The 21,153-nt window shown below is 39.1% G+C and overlaps 1 non-coding gene across 1 annotated transcript; it reads right to left on the reverse strand.

Annotated features, from left to right (window-relative positions):
- Window positions 1-12,700: 12,700 nt before the first annotated feature.
- LOC141715745 (small nucleolar RNA R71) lies at window positions 12,701-12,807 on the reverse strand. Its single transcript, XR_012572496.1, has one exon. It is a non-coding gene; the product is annotated as a small nucleolar RNA R71 (small nucleolar RNA).
- Between the last annotated feature and the right edge of the window lie 8,346 nt (window positions 12,808-21,153).

Raw genomic sequence — 21,153 nt, forward strand, 5'->3', positions numbered from 1 at the left:
ACCACTGAGGAATTGATGACCATGGTTAGGGCGACTACCAGAGGTAGGATTGGTCGGTTACTACCGGAGGTTCGTTTAAGTTTGTAAAGATAGTAGCCCCTTTAACGCGACTTACTCGTAAGACTGAGAAGTTCGAATGGACAGAGAAATGCGAGAACAACTCTTAAGAACTGAAGCAAAGGTTGGTGATGGCCCTTATGTTGGCGTTGCCGAATGGAAAAGGAGATTTTTTTTGATTTGTGGTGACGCTTCGCATAAAGAATTAGGGTGCTTCTTATACAGCATAACAAGGTAATCACATACGCGTCAAGACAACTAAGGGAATATAAAATTCGATATCCCCACCCATGAGCTTGGGCTCGTGGCAATAGTTTTGCCATAAAGGTTGGAGGCATTACTTGTATGGAGAAAATTGCGAGATTTACATAAACCATAAGTTCTCTAGTACATTTTCACGCAAAAAGAGCTCAACACGCGCCAGAGGAGGTGGTTAGAGCTAATCAAGGATTTCGATTATGAGATTCTTTATCATCCAGGGAAAGCAAAAATAGTGGCTAATGCCCTTAGTATAAAAGAGAGACTCAAGATGAAAATGTCTTTGGGAGAGTTGACAAGAGATTTTGAGAAAATGGAAATAGAAGTGAAGGTAACCGGAGCAGGTACCGAAAAGCTGTTTGAGATTGCAATACATCCCGAATTATTGGAGAAGATCATATTGTGCCAAGAAAAAAAGAAGTGATGAATAGAGGCAGAGAACCAATGACCGGAGAAAAGATTAATACCTAGAAAGATGATGAGGGAATAATGAGGTATCCCTACAGAATTTGGGTTCCAAATGTTCAAGAGCTTAAGAACTGGATCTTAGATGAAAGTCATAGTTCGAGGAATACTATTTAGGGCAAACCCTGAATTTGATAGTCAGGGAGGACGCCATCAAGATAGAAGGAACCCATAACATAATAAAGTAGAAAATGAGGATTTAAAACATGTAAGATGACCCCGATTATGGGGAGGATGAGAAAACATTTCATACTAAGAAAACAGAAGTCGAGCAAGATAGGGAGAACCGTGATGGTACTCCTATGGGGCAATTCATGGACCTGCCTAAACAAAAATTATACTTTTATTCCCAAACACCACCCTGAGGAAACAATGCAGTGGGAAATTCTTTCAGGACCTTTAAGTCACTAAGCTCTCAGAGTTCCAAGGAACAAGCTGACCTAGCCGAGGCAAAAGCCTGGACAAAGGAAATAGAGAAATGATTTTATATTCTAAATGATTGATGAAGCGCAAAAGACTGTTTTTGTCACTTACCCTCCTAAGAGAGAGACCACCCGCTGGTGAAAGACCAAGAAAGGCACGGAGCCAGAGGTTAGAATAAACTGATTAAAGTTCAATCAATTGTTTTCGGGAAAGTAATTCCCAAGGTTATGGAGATAGTGTAAAAGCTTTAGAGCCAGAACAAAGGCGGACGAGTATGATGAATTATGAAGCTAAGTTGTAAAAGTTGTCAAGATTCGTTCTGATGACAAGAATCCAAGAACGATGTGATGTTTGAAGTCAATGATTAGTGGGTTCATGAAAAAATGATAAGAGAAAGGAAAATAAAAAGAAACTGAAGTGGAAAGGAATATAAAGGCAATAGAGTTTGAGGAATGATAAGGGAGTTGGGTATGAGGAAACCCTAAAGACTCGTAGTAATAGAAATAGAAAAGTATATGATCGTCAGGATGAGGATGATTTACCATGAGTTAAAGTTGATGGTTGAAGGCATAAGAGATATATATGTTGTACCCCTTCAAGTTGGAAGGATTCGGGGAAACCTTGAGATAGTTCGAAGGATAAATAATGAGACGCGGATAGACTGAGGTTATAAGAAAGTAAGAAATTAGGAAAATTGGATGAAGGAAGTGACCTTCAAGAAAGTGAAGTGTAAGACAGGGGGCATGATACCCAGAAAGGGAGACTCCGGGTATGAAAGATATCCCAAAATTGAGATGACTGTTGAGATAAACAACAAAAGAAAATAAGGATTTATTAAGAAGAAGTTCACTTTGAACACGACCAATATCTTCTAGAACATCCCTGTTATACTAAATCAGGCAAGAAAAGCGGATAACCGTTGTTATCTTTTGGAGGCCATATTGGTTGACCTCATTTTGAATAAGGATATTATTGTGAAATTTGGTATAGACTATCGAGATGGGAATGATTAAATAAGATATTCTATCAAGGATATATGACTTGATTTATCCATAGAAGGATGCATGTACTTTTTCTAAAGGTGAAATTAAGGATAGAACATCGGTAACTTAAAATGAATCCTAGGGGAATGCATAAAGGTTGGCATTTCACCCTTAATAGGGATGGTATGAGTTTGACAGTATGAATTGGAAAGGATTAAGGTAACAACAACCTTTAAGTATCAGTGGAGAAATTTTTCAGAAGTATATAGACAATGATTCTGGTATTATTAAATGGTATTTTGATATGCCCTGTATCTTAGGAACGATTCAAGAATAACCTAAGAGGTTTTACAAGGAAAAAAAATAATATTCAAAGTTCTCGAGAATAGAAATTTTGATAAAGGAAATATGACATAATTATAATGATGACAGGTGGGCACGTGTTGAACCATAAGAAAGTATAGATCGACCCAATGAAGGTCGAGATTGGTGAAAACATGTAAGACCCAAGATAAGAGATGCCCTAAGTATGATCGAGAGTCAGTTGTGACAATGTTAACCTCTAAAAGACCGAGGCAATAACTTATGGAAAAATGGTGATATATTTTTTCACCAAAGCGTAAGGAAGAGCATTTTCACGCAAGTAGTGATTGGAAATGAGGTAGAAAAATTTAGTTGAAGATCATTTAAAAGACATTGATTGTAAGGAAATTTTACTATCAGGAAAGGCCAAAGAGGTGGCCGACACTTTAAGTGTAAGAGGACAATTATAGGCGCTCGTGCCAAAGGAATACAGTGATGGTGGTTAAAGTCGTGAAGGGTGTATTATGGTATGAAGGATTGACATTCCTTCTGATCATTGTGCGATACTCAACCATAATAGTAGTTTGGTAAAGATTTAATTTATGCAACCGCCGTAAGAGGGCTATCTATCTTAGAAGGTCATATCTTGAGATAAGCCAATGCTATATTATGAAAGAACTAAATGAACCCTTGAGTTTCCAGTCTCTTATTGAGGACATATGATTAGGAATGGTATTAACCTGCTATCGTTGCTTTGATTAAAACTCTTCTGCAATTTTATCTGCTTCATGTCATGAAAGTATGTCAGGATCTGGAGTGTTCTTCATGAATTATGAATGGTGATTATGTTAACTCCTTAGAAGAATTTGATACGACAGGTATGGACTCTGTATGGTTAGCTATTAATATCCAAGGAAAACGAATGACTACAGTGGGTCAGCGATGGACCATAGTAATGCAGCAATGATCCTGCGAGTAATGAGTCGATTACAACCGTAAGAGTTGTATTAGAATGGATGTTGAGATTGAGTACCATTAATCGGGTCGTGGTGATGTATAAGTTATCATTGATAGACTAATCAAGTCGATTATCTACCTATTGAATATTTATTCCTTCTTAGGAATAGAGAGTCGTATTATTACGAAGAAGGTTGCGGTGCAAGCATAGAATTCTAGTAACGATGATGTCTAGAATGAAATCCCAGATTCGATTTTCGATGTCAAGGGAGTTTCAAAGGTGATTGTGTATAAGCTCGAGGAAGAGCATGGGTCCATAGAATGATGGACGGAATATCATAAATAATTAGGCATGTGAAATACGATGCTATAATGCTTAATGTTGATTTATATACATATATGTTTTGTTCTCCTATGATAAACCTCTATAGTTCAGAGGTAGATTTCAAGCCAGATATTTTGTGGCGGTATATATTTTAATATATATACAATTCTCTTCAATTCATTCTTTTCTCTCCTTTTCATTTCATGTAAGCTGAGAAGAACAACCCTTCTAGAAGGGGAGGTATTGCCGAAAGACTATCTATCTGTGTGATAAAAGCCTAGTAGGATACCATCTATTGTTTAATTGCTTGTCAAGTACTAAAGGCTGGCCACCTTCTGTACTAACTATGCGATATAACAAGTGTTCATGATCATAGTGATCTCTCAACAAATTCCTTTACTTCTATATGATGGATCAAGCTTTCGAAGATAAAAGCAGCTAGAAAGGAAGTAGTATCAGTACGGTGGTATTCTGATTCTAACACCTTCGTGATACTAAGGTTAACGTGGTTATTAAAAGGTTATAGAACGCTAACGAGCAAAAGTGTAACCAGTATAGTATTATGTACAGAAGATAGTAACGACTACGAACTGGAAAAAAATGGGTATTGAGAAGCAAAAGCTATAATGCTAGAAGCTATGATGAGAGTCGGTGCAATAGACTTGAAAGAATTTGGAATGATCACTTAACACGGATTAAGTTTTCTCACGATAATCGATCGTATGTCGGTATCGAGGTATCACCTTATAAGATCCTTGAGGGAAAACAATGTCGATCTCCCTTATGATAGGATGAAGTTGGAGAGCGCAAGATGCTCGGACCAGCAGTGGTCCAAAGGACCAATGATATAATAGATTTAATCAGAGGACGGCTGGTAGTAGCCCAAGATGGGCACACGAAGTATGTTGATTTGACACAAAAGGACAAAGAATAGGAAGTAGGGGACCTAGTGCTATTATAGGTATTCCCTTAGAAAGGATGGATAAGGTTCGGAAAGAAAGGAAAGCTAAGCCCACGAATTGTTGGACCCTTGGATATATTAAGACGTATTGGGAAGTTAGCATACAAGCTAGCCCTACCCCCGAACCTGTAGCAAGTTCATAACGTGTTCCACGTATCAATGTTAAGGAAGTGTAATTCGGATGCCAGATAAATAGGGGCATATGAGCGCATAGACATGCAACCCGACGTAACCTATATGGAGCAACCAGGAAGGGTTATAGAGTGAAAAGGAACTAGTGCTTACGAGAAGGGTTATCAAACTAGGCAGAGTTTGGTGGTAGGACCACAATGTGGGAAAATTTACTCGAGAGTTAGAAAGCGCAATGCTAGAAAAGTACCCCCAATTGTTTTCTATTTGATTCCGGGACGGAATCCTTTTAAGGAGGGGAGACTGTAATAACCCCAAAATTTTGAACTTTTTGTAACCCTTATGAATAGTGTTTTTGCTGATATTTCTGAACAAGAAAACTTTCATGCCACACTATGTAGGGGTTCTTATATGGATATTCTGAGATTTTATTGGTACTCTATATTGTATATAAGTATATGTAAAGATCGTCAGAATCCAATTCCGAACACTTTGATTTTTCCCGGAAATCCACTAGATACAGAAAGAATTGAGTATAAGGTAACAGGATAAAAATGATTTAAATTAAAGGATTATAAGAGAGGATCATAAAAGGAATATAATGTATTGAGAAAGGTTAAGGAAACCCAAGTAATAAGATCCCGGGTATGATCCCTCAAACGAGAAACGAGAATGAAAGTTAAGCGAACCGTATAACAGATCAGCGGTCATTAGGAAAACAATTAGGAGTTAATCAAGGAGGTTAAGGATGATGAGGTCATCCAACCAATAAGAAGAGGGCAAGTGAGGGAGGATGACATCGCAAGGTGACATAAGCATGACATAAGGGGAAGGAGGTGTGGTTGATTTAAAACCACACAAAGTTCAAGATTAAAAAGGTAATTAACCAAAAACAAATCAAAAGCAACCAAGCTAGGAAAAACAACTCACAAACACAAAAATCATTTCACTTCTTCATCAAGAAGCTCTCAGCTTTTCTCTTCATTTCAAGGAGGAAAATTCAAAATTCAAGTTCCAAGCTTCCTTAATTAGTAAGGTAATTATCTAATACTCCTTATGCATAGATATGGCTATCCTATAAGTTTAAGCCTCCAATTAATTCTCAATCTCTTCCAAGAAATAATGAAGAAGATAATGAATAGTGATTTCAAGATTTTTAACATGATTTTCTTTGTTTTTCCTTTAAGATCCAAGCATCCCTAAGATATCTCAAGGCTTCTTAAGGCTTCCTAGCTACTCAAATCACTTCAAGGAAGGTATAACATCTCCAAACCCTAACTTTATTTTGTATATTAGGATGGTTTTGATTGTTATGGTAAAAGAGAAGCTTGATGCTTGTATGTTTAGAGTTTGAGAGGGAGTTGTAGTGAATTGGATGTTGAAATCTTGTTGATTAGTTAAAGGACTTAAGTATAGTTTTAAATTCAAGTTTAAGAATAAGTAAAAATTGTTAATGTTGAGTAGTTGGGGCTGTTATAATTTAGTATGTATGTATTTTTGATTGGGTTGTGATTGTGGATTGATTGTGGGTTGAATTGGAGTGTTTTAAATTTGGGAAATCGCGTAAACATAGCCGTCGTAATGTCCGATTTACTTTAGGCTGTTTTGTTCTTAACATTAGGACCCGAGAACTCCCTACTAGATTTTGAACATTGCCATTATTAGATAGTTCATGTTATGAACTTCGTTTTGATATGTGGTTCGTTTGATTCTGATGTACGGTTTAGGAGAAACGGCCGTTTTAAGTAACGACGTTTCGCGAACGAACCATTACCCCTCGCCTTACTTTGAAACATAGGTTAAAGACCTTAAAGGACTAATTGGAGTATGAAAAATTTAAGTAAAGTGTAATAGGCAGTTGGTAAGACACTCGCGAAAGAATCGCCTTAAAACTCGTAATGGTTAATTTATTAAAAATGGTGGAGCCGAGGGTACTCGAGCGACTTAAGTGAATCGTTAAGCGCAAAGCGAGCGTTATAGTCTAAATTAGTTAAAGTATAGATTCATAAGCCACTTTGGTTTAATTCCAACTTATATGTTGTTTATAGGTTACCAGACTCATCCCAAGCCATTTGTAACCCCCAGTCGCTCAGGCAAGTTTTCTACCCGTATATCTGTTGTTGTGATGTATATGTGTATATGCATGATCTTGTGATAAATGCATGTTTGTTATTAGCAAATTCTTGCGATATATTGTAGCATGTGATATGGTATATATGCATGCCTGTTTCGTATTCTTGATTTATATATCTGTTGGTACAGATGCTTATTAGTTGCATAATACCTATGCTAGAGATAAGCAGTAGTTGCGTATACCCTGAGGATAGGTGACCCAAAGGTGAACCCTTTTCTAAAACCGGGAGTAGATGTTCCCGAGTATATGATATATATAGTTATATATATATTGATATAGTTTTCAAAACTATTAATCGAATAAGGTTTATTCGATAACTTTATTTTATTAATGAATATTATTTTGAATATTCATTCGAGGGCTTATGACCCCGTTTATTTTATTAATGAATATTATTTTGAATATTCATTCGAGGACTTATGACTCAGTTTATATTATTTAATGAATATTATTTCGAATATTCATTCGGGGATTATGACTCCGTTTATTTTATTAATGAATATTATTTTGAATATTCATTCGGGGGCTTATGACTCCGTTTATTTTATTAATGAATATTATTTTAAATATTCATTTGAGGGCTTATGACCCCGTTTATTTTATTAATGAATATTATTTTGAATATTCATTCGAGGACTTATGACTCCGATTATTTACTAAGTAATATTCTTTATTTTATTAAAGAATAATGTTTCTTTATTTAATTACTTAACCAACGTTCGGGAAGTAAGTCCATCTATTTGAGTCGGCATAAGCAACATGAGCTCAGTGGGTGTCCATGAAAGTGTAAGTGGCTCAGTTGGAGTCCATCAAATGCGTAAGTGGCTGAGTGGCAGTCCAGCATAAGGTCCTATTGCGGCCAGGGTGATGACCAGTGGGGAATTCGTCCATCTACTAGTAGAAAAGGTTACTTATTGGTATCTTTGCCTGATCAGCAAGATATCAGGTTTATGCCAAGGTTTTCTCCTTTCCAAATTCATTGGATATTGCAACTCTGTTTATAATTTTCATAACACAGGTTTTCAAGGAGTGTATGAAATGTATATATATATAAGTGTATATATATATCGGGACTTAATGAAGTACCTCATAACTTCATTATTTATAATGATATTCAAAGATTGAATCCATTCAAATCTTGTCTTGTAGTCTCATCAGTGTGATGAACTTTTGAAACTGATTATAACTTGAACGGTGGTACTTCAAGTAGTACTTGGAAAAGATATAAGTATATTGGAGTATCTTGTAACTTCATCTTTTAAACTTATATCTGGTTAATGATTATCTTATGCATGACAAAGATTTTCACAAAAACGTTGAGACAAGGTTAGATATATGAGATCACCTTGCAACGATATTTTTATACAGTTATAAACTGGAACTCTGTGTATATTAGGCATGGAAGAGGACTTCCAAGATTTTGAAAAGTATATAAGTATATATACTGAATATTTTGCGACTTCGTCACATTAAGATATCAAACTTGGTTCATTTCTTCTTGACCAAGACTTTCATGAGTACTATGAGAATGCTCATATATTGTTAATTATTATACATATTATTTCGGTGGGCTTGTTGCTCACCCTTGCTTTCTTCTTCATAACACAATAACAGATAGAAATGATGAACAAGACCAAGCTCCCGATTCGCAAGCGGTTAGGAAACGTTCCGCAGTTTCCTGTAGGCGTTGATGCCGTTATAGCCGAGGTAGGATCTACCAATAGGCCAGGCTTTCAACTTTTGATGTACCAGACTTATGTATATTTATGAATTGTAATAATGGCAAGGAAATGTAAATTTATTCAGAAACCCTTTTAAGGTGTAATGGCATATAATTGTGGAATAAAGTGACTTGTATTATTTTTTTTGGTATTCATCTCTGAGACTATAACTTGTGATGTGTGTGTATATTGTGGGGTCACAGTATGTAGTGGTTGGTTGTTTATTAAGATTAAGTGTTATTAAGGGAAATGGAACTCGTGACAACCCGGATCCCCGACCCCGGATTTGGGGGTGTTACAAACCACATTATGAGCGTTGCTCTAATTTAAATTAGGATAATTGCGGTTGTTGGGATGATAAGTGGCTGGCACAGGCTGCTGCGAATGGTGAAAGTTGCTCATGAACTGAGCTAATTCACTAGAAATTGTGCACTGATCAGTCTCATGAGCACCAGAACAAAGCTCATAGACACTAGCGATTTGATTAACTCAATGATTAGCCAAAGTGTCCACCTTCATCGTCAAAGTCTTAAGTTGGGCAGCTATAGCAGTTGCTGCATCCAACTCCAGAATTCTGACTACTTTTCCCTGAGTTAGTCTCTGGGAAGGATTCTGGTATTCATTAGCAGCCATCAGTTTAATCAAGTCATAAGCTTTATCGTAGCTCTTAGTCCACAAGGCGCCTCCTGATGCTGCATTGTAATAACCCTAAATTTTTTGAACTTTTAGTAACCCTTATGAATAGTGTTTTGATGATTATGCTGAATAAGAAAACTTTTCATGCCACACTATGTAGGGGTTCTTCTATTGTTATTCTGAGATCTTATTAGTACTTTATGTGGGATATAAGTGTATGTAAAGATCGTCAGAATCCAAATTCGAACACTTTGATTTTTCCCGAAAATCCACCAGATACCGAAAGAATTGAGTATAAGGGAACATGATAAAAAGGATTTAAATTCAAGGATTATAAGAAAGGATCATAAAAGGAATATAATGTATTGAGAAAGGTTAAGGAAACCCAAGTAATAAGATCCCGGGTATGATCCCTCAAACGATAAACGAAAACGAAAGTTAAGCGAACCGTATAACAGATCAGCGGTCATTAGCCAAGTAATTAGAAGCTAATCAAAGAGGTTAGTGAGGATGATGTCATCAAACAAATAAGAAGAGGACAAGTGTGGGAGGATGACATAACATGATGACCTAAGCATGACCAAAGAGAAGTGTGTTGTTGGTTGATTAAGAACCACACAAAATTCACCATGGTTAAAAGTAATAAATCAAAACAAAAGCAAGCAACCAAGCAAAACAAATCACAAAATCACAAAAACACAAAGTTGACTTCATTTTCTTTAAGAAAGCTCTCGGCCTTTCTCTTTTTTCCAAGAAGAAAGATCCACAATCCAAGATCCAAGCCTTGTTAATTAGTGAGGTAATTATCTAATACTCCTTATGCATAGATATAGCAATCCTATAAGTTTCAGCTTCAAATTCATTCTCAATCTCTTCCTAAAATTCATGGAAGAAGAGGGTGAATAGTGTTTTTCAAGAACATAAATTTTTGTTCTTGAGTTTTTGTTTAGATTAAGCTTGGATAAGGACTTTCAAGGGTGATTCCAAGCTAATTAGTTACTCCTACTCACAAGGAAGGTATAATCTCTTAACCTAGCTTTGTTATTGAATGTTAAGAGCTTAGCATGAGTATTATAGTTCATAAGAGGCTTGATTGTTGTGTATGTAGAGATTAGTTGGTTTTGTGATGTTTTTGGAGTTGTAAATCTTGGCTATTAGTTAAAGAACTTAAGAATAGTTTTAGTTCATATTTGAGATTAATATAAATTGGAAAAACTTGAGGTGTTTGATAAGTGGCATTTTATACCACTTAGAACGTCTTAAAATGGCTTAAATTGGTGTCTTGAAATCAAGTATTTTGTGTATTTGATGCGTTTTTCTAGTGTTTATGCATTTCAGGGTTTTAGTTGCATTTAGGGGGAAGAATCATCAAGAATAAGTCTTGCCATGTGTTCACCATTGCGAGAGGAAAGAAACGGACAGATTACGGCGAAGAAACGGAGCAAAATCAGAATTTTTCCAGTAGAGGTCTGAGCGCCCGCTCAGCATTGCTGAGCGGCCGCGCAGCAAGCTGAGCACCCGCTCAGCTATGCTGAGCGGCCGCGCAGGGTCGGGAAAAAAGACAAATTATTTTAGGACTTCTACTTCTGTTTGGTTTCCACTTCTATGTAATCTGAGTTTTATGGGACTATTATATAAGTAGATTTGAGACGTTTTCACAAGTGTGGATTGAAGGTGATTGTGTTTTACGCAAGGAGCGAAAGAGATAAGGAAGAAGACCGATTTAGCACACCGCAACGAAGAGGAAGCATATATTCTTGTGATTCTTGTTTCGTTGTAACGTTGGATGCTAGTTTTCTTGCTTTGAACTTATTTACTCTTGTGACGTACTCTGTTTTAATATAATTAGTTTAGTTATTATTTTCTTGTGTTTGTTTATCATGATTTCATATGAACCCATGATGACGATAAGTGCTATTATGGGCTAATCGTGATCATGGGGTTACAACGGATTTATTATAGAATTCTTTAGCTAATTGTTTAATACTTTAGTGTGTGATGATTGCGTGATATCTAGTATTGGTTGTGCGTATTCGTCTTATGTGCGTCGCGAACATGTAAGATAGGGTGTTAATCTCTTGTGAAGCGACGGTGGATCTTGAGATTTAGAACTTGCCATGCTAGCATAGGTTCATGTATTTTGTGCATGATTAGTGGGTAATTCTAACAGTTTTATTTGCCCTATGTAATCAAAAGGAATAACTTGTGCTTAAATCGTTGTGTTGTCAATTTCTGTAGACATATGGGAACTCAACATAATTGATGACTATTCAACTTCTATCTTAATTGTGGATGCTTGGTAGAATGGTATTAGTACAATGAAAGTTGGCTTTTATCAGTTTCGTGTTATTCGATTAATATCATCACTGTCTCATGCTAAAGGTAATAACAATGGCTATAGAAGGAAGTGATAATGAAGTTGTGATCTCATGAGTGTTTTATTATTGATAAATTGAAGTGTTAGTTAAGTGATTAATTAAGTAGTTAATTATAGTTAATATTTAATCAACAATTTTAAGTGTTAGTATCTTAACATTGAGAAGTAATCATACATTGGTGAGTGAGTTTAATTAGACAATAATTTAGTCTGAGTCTCTGAGGGAACGAACTAGAAAGTATTCTATATTACTTGCGAACGCGTATACTTGCGTGAATATTAGCGTGTGTTTTCGCTCTAACAAGTTTTTGGCGCCGCTACCGGGGACTCGGCGTATTTGTTTAATTTATGTACTTACCATCATTGGTCATTAGGACTCAGTGATTAGGACGTAGTAGTTACTTATTTATTTTTCGGTTGTGTTTCAGGTACTTTAGCAAGCGTTTATGCAAACTCGTTCTCGTGCTCGCAAGAGGACTTTAGATACAGCTGAGGAGACAGACGAAGTTTTTGATATTCCGGAGAAGTTAGATTTTGAGGATTCGGATTCAGGAACTGAGCAGAAAGAACCAGTAAACATGGGAGATCGTATTGTTCAAGCTGATCCAGCTCTTATGGATTTTTCTCGGCCTAAAATTGATGACATTCAGTCAAGCATCCTTCATCCGGCTATTTAAGCTAACACCTTTGAAATCAAGCCGGGCACTATTCAGATGGTGCAGAATTCTGTTTCTTTTGGAGGAGCGGCAACTGAAGACCCCAACATGCACATAAGGAATTTTGTCGAGATCTGCAGCACTTTTAAGTATAATGGCGTGACTGATGAGGCTATCAAGTTGAGGCTTTTCCCATTCTCACTGAGGGACAAGGCTAAAGATTGGTTACATTCTGAACCAGCTGGGTCCATCACTACGTGGCAAGATCTTGCGCAAAAGTTTCTGGTGAAGTTTTATCCGATGGCAAAGACTGCTGCTATGAGGAGTGCTCTTACTCAGTTTGCGCAGCAACCTACAGAATCTATGTGCGAGGCTTGGGAACGCTACAAGGAGATGTTGAGAAAATGTCCACATCATGGAATGCCGGATTGGATGGTGATCACTGGTTTCTATAATGGTTTGGGGGCCCAATCTCGGCCCATGCTCGATGCAGCAGCTGGAGGCGCCTTATGGGCTAAAAGCTATACTGAGGCGTATAATCTTATAGAGACGATGGCTGCAAATGAGCATCAAAACCCAACTCAGAGGATGACGTCAGGCAAGGTAGCAGGTATTCTGGAAGTTGATGCAGCCACCGCTATTGCAGCCCAGCTCCAAGCGCTATCAATGAAGGTTGATTCTCTGGCTACGTATGGAGTTAATCAAATAGCTATGGTTTGTGAGCTTTGTGCAGGTTCTCATGCTACGGATCAGTGTTCTCTTGTCAACGAATCTGTTCAGTATGTGAATAATTATCAGCGACAACAGCAGCCTGTGCCAGCGACCTATCATCCTAACAACAGAAATCATCCAAATTTCAGCTGGGGGAATAATCAGAATGCTATTCAGCCACCATATCAGCAAGGAGTGAGTAAACAGTTTAACCCACCTGGATTCCAGCAACCACAGCAATATGCTACAAGGCAATCATATCCTCAAAAGGGAAGTACAGCTGCACCTACTAGTGCTGATTTTGAGGAACTTAAGCTGTTGTGCAAGAGTCAGGCGGTTTCTATCAAGACCTTGGAAAATCAAATCGGTCAATTAGCCAATGCAGTGCTCAATCGTCAACCTGGCACTCTTCCCAGTGACACGGAAGTACCAGGCAGGAAGGAAGCTAAAGAGCAAGTCAAGGCTATTACCTTAAGGTCTGGAAAAGTAGCTAATTCTGAAAAGGCAAAAGATGTAGAAGCTGAAATTAGAGGTGAAGAATCTACGCAAAAGGAGAAAGCGGCGGAACCAAGAAAGACTACTGTTGAACACACTCTTCCTGAGGCTGATACAGGGGAGAAACAGCTCTATCCTCCACCACCTTTTCCTAAGAGATTGCAGCAACAAAAGCTGGATAGACAGTTCGGGAAGTTTCTGGAGGTGTTCAAGAAACTTCACATCAATATACCTTTCGCTGAGGCTCTTGAACAGATGCCTAGTTATGCGAAGTTTATGAAGACTATTCTTTCAAGGAAGGTGAAACTGGATGACCTTGAAACCGTTGCTCTCACGGAAGAATGCAGCGCTGTTCTGCAGCAAAAGTTACCACCAAAACTGAAAGATCCAGGAAGCTTCACCATTCCTTGCACCATTGGCAATCTGACGTTTGACAAGTGCCTTTGTGATTTGGGAGCAAGCATTAATCTGATGCCGTTGTCGATCTTTAAAAAGCTGGATCTGCCTGATCCAAAACCCACATACATGTCGCTACAATTGGCTGACCGTTCCATCATTTACCCAAGGGGCATAGTTGAGGATGTGCTCATCAAGGTGGATAAGCTCTTCTTTCCAGCAGATTTTGTTATTCTGGATTTTGAGAAAGATAAGAAGATTCCCATAATCTTGGGAAGGCCTTTCTTGGCTACTGGTCGTACCTTGATAGATGTGCAAAAAGGGGAACTTACTATGCGGGTCCAAGATCAGGATCTGACCTTCAACGTATTCAAGGCAATGAAATTCCCTACAGAAGATGAGGAGTGCTTAAAAGTGGATGTGATTGATTCTGCGGTTACTTCGGAACTCGATCACATGCTAATGTCTGATGCATTGGAAAAGGCCTTAGTAGGGGATTGTGACAGCGATGATGAAGATAACAACGAGCAATTACAATATCTGAACGCTTCTCCCTGGAAGCGAAAGCTGGACATACCATTTGAATCTCTTGGTACTTCTGACCTTAAGAACGCTGAAGGGAAGCTCAAACCATCAATATAGGAAGCACCTACCTTGGAGCTCAAGCCATTACCTGAGCACTTGAGGTATGCTTTTTTAGGTGATTCATCTACGTTACCTGTTATTATTTCATCTGACCTTTCAGGTAGTGAGGAAGACAAGCTCTTAAGGATTTTGAGAGAATTCAAATCGGCTATAGCATGGACCATAGCAGACATCAAGGGGATAAGTCCTTCATATTGTATGCATAAAATTCTGCTAGAGGAAGGTAGTAAGCCAACTGTGGAATAGCAGAGAAGACTGAATCCCATCATGAAGGAGGTGGTGAAGAAAGAAATTCTGAAATGGCTAGATGCAGGCATCATTTATCCTATTTCTGACAGCTCGTGGGTGAGCCCCGTACAATGTGTACCTAAGAAGGGAGGTATTACTGTGGTCGCAAATGAAAAGAATGAGCTCATCCCTACTCGAATAGTTACAGGATAGAGAGTATGCATGGATTATAGAAAATTGAACAAAGCCACAAGGAAAGATTACTTCCCTCTTCCATTTATTGATCAGATGCTTGACAGATTGGCGGGTCATGAGTATTTTTGTCTTCTGGATGGTTATTCCGGGTATAATCAGATTTGTATTGCACCAGAGGATCAGGAAAAGACTACCTTCACTTGTCCATTTGGCACGTTTGCTTTTCGCAGAGTTTTGTTTGGGTTATGTGGCGCCCCGGCCACCTTTCAGAGATGTATGATGGCTATATTCTCTGACATGATTGGAAATAACGTCGAAGTGTTCATGGATGACTTCTCCGTCTTTGGACACTCATATGATGAATGTTTGAATAATCTGCGCGCCGTACTCAAAAGATGCGTGGAAACTAATTTGGTGCTCAATTGGGAGAAATGTCATTTTATGGTGCGTGAAGGCATTATCCTTGGGCATAAGGTCTCTAGCAAGGGTCTGGAGGTGGACAAGGCCAAAGTGGGAGTCACTGAAAATCTTCCTCCACCTAATTCTGTGAAAGGAATCCGTAGTTTTCTTGGTCATGCGGGTTTTTATCGGCGATTCATCAAGGACTTTTCAAAGATATCTAAGCCGTTGTGTAATTTGCTTGAGAAAGATGTGCCTTTCAAATTTGATGATGAATGTTTGGCAGCATTCGAGACTCTCAAGAAGAGTTTGATCACTGCACCAGTGATTACAGCACCGGATTGGACAGAACCGTTTGAGATGATGTGTGATGCAAGTGATTATGCGGTAGGTGCAGTTCTGGGACAGCGCAAGAAAAATCTCTTCCATGTGGTCTACTATGCGAGTAAGACTTTAAATGGTGCTCAATTGAACTACACCACTACTGAGAAGGAGCTTTTGGCTATAGTCTTTGGTTTTGAGAAATTTCGATCTTATCTGCTTGGTACGAAAGTAACAGTATTCACTGATCATGCAGCTATTCGCTATCTGGTTTCTAAGAAGGATTCGAAGCCGAGACTCATTCGTTGGGTGCTTTTACTTCAGGAATTTGAGTTAGAGATCAAAGATAGAAAAGGTACTGAGAATCAAGTAGCTGACCATCTCTCTAGGTTGGAGAATCCCGATTCTACTTCACAAGATAGGACGTTAATCAATGAATCTTTTCCGGATGAGCAGTTGTTTGTAATTCAGGAGGAAGAACCATGGTTTGCAGATATTGTAAACTATCTCGTCAGCAATATAATGCCTCCTAATTTGACATCCGCTCAAAAGAAGAAGTTTCTGCATGAGGTGAAGTGGTATATGTGGGATGAACCATATTTGTTTAGACAGGGAGCTGATCAGATCATCAGGAGATGTATTCCGTTCTGTGAGACGGAGGGGATATTACGAGACTGCCATTCCACGGTTTATGGTGGACACTATGGTGGTGAGAAAATGGAAGCTCGTATTCTGCAAACAGGATTTTTCTGGCCTACTTTGTTCAAGGATGCTCATCAGTTTGTTTTAAGGTGTGATCGTTGCCAAAGAGTAGGAAATTTGTCAAGGAAGGATGAGATGCCATTAAATGTGATGCTTGAAGTCGAGGTCTTTGATGTGTGGGGAATCGATTTCATGGGGCCTTTTATCTCGTCTTGCAATAATCAGTACATCTTGTTGGCAGTCGATTATGTCTCAAAATGGGTCGAAGTTAAAGCTTTACCGACAAATGATGCAAAGGCAGTGCTAACTTTTCTTCATAAGCAAATTTTCACAAGGTTTGGAACACCTCGGGTAATCATAAGTGATGAAGGATCGCATTTTTGCAACCGTAAGTTCACTTCTATGATGCAGCGTTATAATGTGAATCATCGAGTAGCTACTGCCTATCATCCGCAAACAAATGGTCAAGCGGAAGTGTCTAACAGAGAGATAAAGCACATTCTAGAGAAGGTTGTTTGTCCATCAAGGAAGGATTGGTCTTTAAAGCTCGATGAAGCTGTTTGGGCTTACAGAACAGCATATAAAACTCCATTTGGGATGTCACCGTTTCAGTTGGTGTACGGTAAGGGATGTCATCTACCTGCGGAGCTTGAGCATAAGGCCTATTGGGCATTGAAGAAGTTGAACCTGGATTTAGATGCAGCTGGTAAGAAAAGAATGCTTCAGCTTAATGAACTTGATGAATTTCGACTGCAAGCGTATGAAAATAACAAAATGTATAAGGAAAAGGTGAAGAGGTGGCATGATAGGAAGCTACATCCAAAGTTATTTGTGTCAGGGCAACAAGTTCTCTTATTCAACTCTCGGCTCCGACTTTTTCCTGGGAAGTTGAAATCAAGGTGGTCTGGACCTTTTATTGTCAAAACTGTGTTTCCACATGGAGCGGTGGAAATTTTTGAGAATGATCCGGACCAAGCATTCAAGGTTAATGGTCAGCGGTTGAAGCACTACTATGGGGACATGGCAAACCGAGAAGTGGTTAGTGCCATTTTGTTGACTACTTGAGAAGGGTACGAAACGTCAAGCTAATGACGAAAAAGAAGCGCTGCGTGGGAGGCAACCCATGAATTGTTGTTACAGGAACCCTTAGAAGTTAATAACCTATCCAAAAACACAAAAAAATCAGAAAACAGGGGCTGAAAAAAAAAATTCCAGTGACCCCCTGAGCGCCCGCTCAGCTTTGCTGAGCGGCCGCGCAGCAAGCTGAGCGCCCGCTCAGTTTTGCTGAGCGACCGCGCAGCAAGCTGAGCGCCCGCTCAGTTTTGCTGAGCGACCGCTCAGGGGTCGAGTACCAGAATTTTTTTTTCAGTTCAGGAAAAAAAAACACAAAAACAGTTTTAGCCCATAAACCCACGATTTGTTCCCACTACCCCATCATTTTACTCCTTAATTCCCAAACCCTAATCTAATCCACACCCTATATATACATACACCTATCCTACATATCTCCCACAAAACTTCCTACACTTAAACCCTCTCACAAACATCAAAAAAATCAGTTCTTACACACTTTTATTCATGAATCAATGGCACCCAAGAGAGCACGCACTATTGACAGCAGCAGCACAGTTCCTACTGCTGATTCATCGAGGGGTACTGCTGCAAGGCCTCGGTTAACTGACAGAGCTGCGGAGGAGGAGTACACTAGGCTGTTGGGGAAGCCGATTCTGAAGAAGAGGGGGTTTTTACCATCGGGGAGGGATGGTGAGTTGCTGCCCATGATTGCAGAGAAGGGTTGGATAGCTTTTTGTGAGTCACCCGAAGCAGTACCGATGAGCGTTGTTCGCGAGTTCTACGCGAATGCAAAGGCCGAAAAGAATGGGTTTTCTGTGGTCCGTGGGCTGACGGTTGATTATCATCCTGCGGCAATTCGCCGTGTGATTGGACAGCGAGAGAGGAAGCCCGAGGAGGAGAACTGGAATGAAAAGACTGCTGAGGATTTTGACTTGGATTTGATTTGTGCGACTCTGTCAACCGGGCACAGTTTGGACCTGCAGGACCGGCACTAATGAGTATCGTCACTTTCCGGCGATCGCCATGAACAGGTATGCCCGTGCATGGAATGCATTTATTTGTGCTAATATTTTGCCTTCTTCGCATGCACACGAGGTCACAGTTGAGAGAGCACAGTTGTTGTGGGGAATTCTGAATGAGGAATACTATGTGGACCTTGGTGAGTTTATCTACCAAGGAATTCTAAAGTTTTTGAGGGGAGCGAAGCATATGAACATCCCTTATGCATCTACGGTTACGAAGCTATGCCGAGCAGTGGGAGTGAACTGGCCGGCTCATGAGCAGTTGCAGTTGCCAGCAGCTCCGATTGATTCTGGCACTCTGAATGGGATGCAGGAGTGGACCGGTGGTGAGCCTGAGGAGCATGGGCTGGGTTATCGTCTTCCAGGAGGGCGTCCAGCACGAGGTGCTACTATGGATAGGCCAGGGCGTGATGAGGCTGGTTCTTCGAGAGCTCAGGAGGGTGCTGGGATGGTTGATGCCCAGTATAGGAGGCTTTCACGGCGGATGGATGCCATGTATGAGACGCAGAGCAGGTTTGCTCAGGAGCTCACCCTTGCGTTAGGGACTGCTTTTCGAGGCCTTGGAGCTGATATCCAGTGGCCAGTTTTTGGTGAGGACTCTCCATACCCGCCGCCTGATACTCCACCCACTGAGGGTGATGATGATGATGACTCCGAGTAGGTATACCCTGTGTTCCTTTCTACTACTTTCACTGAGGACAGTGAAGATTTTTAGTTTGGGGGTGGTAGTTAAGGAATATTGTGTGTGTGTCATTTAGTTGCATATTCATGATAGTTTAGTTCATATAGTTGCATAATTTATGCCATATAGTTTTTTGTTTTTTTTATGAATGTCATGTAGTTCATGCATGTACCATGATCCCTTTTGCAATGATTTATCGACTGAATTGTGATATTGATGCGAGTGTAGTGATAGCATTAAAGTGATATGAAGTTGTGTAGGTTGATATGCATGCTAGAAACAATTAGTAAGTCCACTAAGTCTTAGAGAATGCGTAAGGGCTAGATTGTTGTTATGATGTGGTTGTTTTCAAGGTCAATCTACTTATTATGCTTAGAATTTGATTATAGGTTCTTAGTGATAAAGACATGAAAAAGAAAAAAAATTGGAGAAAAAAATATGGAAGTTGTTGCTAGTTGTGGCTAGGCGTCAAATGGCTAGTAGCCGGCTCGCATATGGTGCGAGTAGTCTAGGGTTGAGCAAGATGGAGCGAAACGCACTTGCTCAGAAGTTAAAAAAAATAAATTAAATTTTTGCATAATTGATCAAGAGTGGGCTCTTTGGTATTCGAGTTATTAAGTTCTTAGGGGACTTTGTGCCTAGTGACCTAAGGCTTTTAGAGAATGGGATCCGCTAACCTAACGCTCGTTACATGGATACCATTGTATAAGTCTTTTGTGGATCTCACTCATTGCACGGTCAAATAAGCATTTGAGTTGTAAATAAAAAGCACGATTCCGTAGTAAGCTCCAGAGTTCTTGTAGTGTTGTATATCACTTTGTGCCTATAATTTTTTTATTCTTTGTATAATCGTAGGGTTGCCTTGAGGATAGTCTAGTCATAGTAATTGGTCTAGTTCCGAAGCATATATGTTAAGCATTTGCACACACCACGTTCTGGCTGTATGTCCGTTTGCATGAGTTTATTAATCTTTAGTTGTCTAACTGCATTTGTTGAGATGTGACAATTTGGTTGGTTAATTATAGTAAGGGGGATCGCTGCATTTTCATATAGATTGCATTCATGCATGTTTTTATTTGTTTTTGAGTCTGTGACGCTTGAGGACAAGCATCGATTTAAGTTTGGGGGTGTGATAAGTGGCATTTTATACCACTTAGAACGTCTTAAAATGGCTTAAATTGGTGTCTTGAAATCAAGTATTTTGTGTATTTGATGCGTTTTTCTAGTGTTTATGCATTTCAGGGTTTTAGTTACATTTCGGGGGAAGAATCATCAAGAATAAGTCTTGCCATGTGTTCACCATAGCGAGAGGAAAGAAACGGGCAGATTACGGCGAAGAAACGGAGCAAAATCAGAATTTTTCCAGTAGAGGTCTGAGCGCCCGCTCAGCATTGCTGAGCGGCCGCGTAGCAAGCTGAGCGCCCGCTCAGCTATGCTGAGCGGCCGCGCAGGGTCGGGAAAAAAGACAAATTATTTTAGGACTTCTACTTCTGTTTGGTTTCCACTTCTATGTAATCTGAGTTTTATGGGACTATTATATAAGTAGATTTGAGATGTTTTCACAAGTGTGGATTGAAGAAGATTGTGTTTTACGCAAGGAGCGAAAGAGATAAGGAAGAAGACCGATTTAGCACACCGCAACGAAGAGGAAGCATATATTCTTGTGATTCTTGTTTCGTTGTAACGTTGGATGCTAGTTTTCTTGCTTTGAACTTATTTACTCTTGTGACGTACTCTGTTTTAATATAATTAGTTTAGTTATTATTTTCTTGTGTTTGTTTATCATGATTTCATATGAACCCATGATGACGATAAGTGCTATTATGGGCTAATCGTGATCATGGGGTTACAACGGATTTATTATGGAATTCTTTAGCTAATTGTTTAATACTTTAGTG

This window comes from Apium graveolens, chromosome 3 (assembly GCF_009905375.1).
Source record: "Apium graveolens cultivar Ventura chromosome 3, ASM990537v1, whole genome shotgun sequence".
In the NCBI taxonomy this organism is placed as follows: domain Eukaryota; kingdom Viridiplantae; phylum Streptophyta; class Magnoliopsida; order Apiales; family Apiaceae; genus Apium; species Apium graveolens.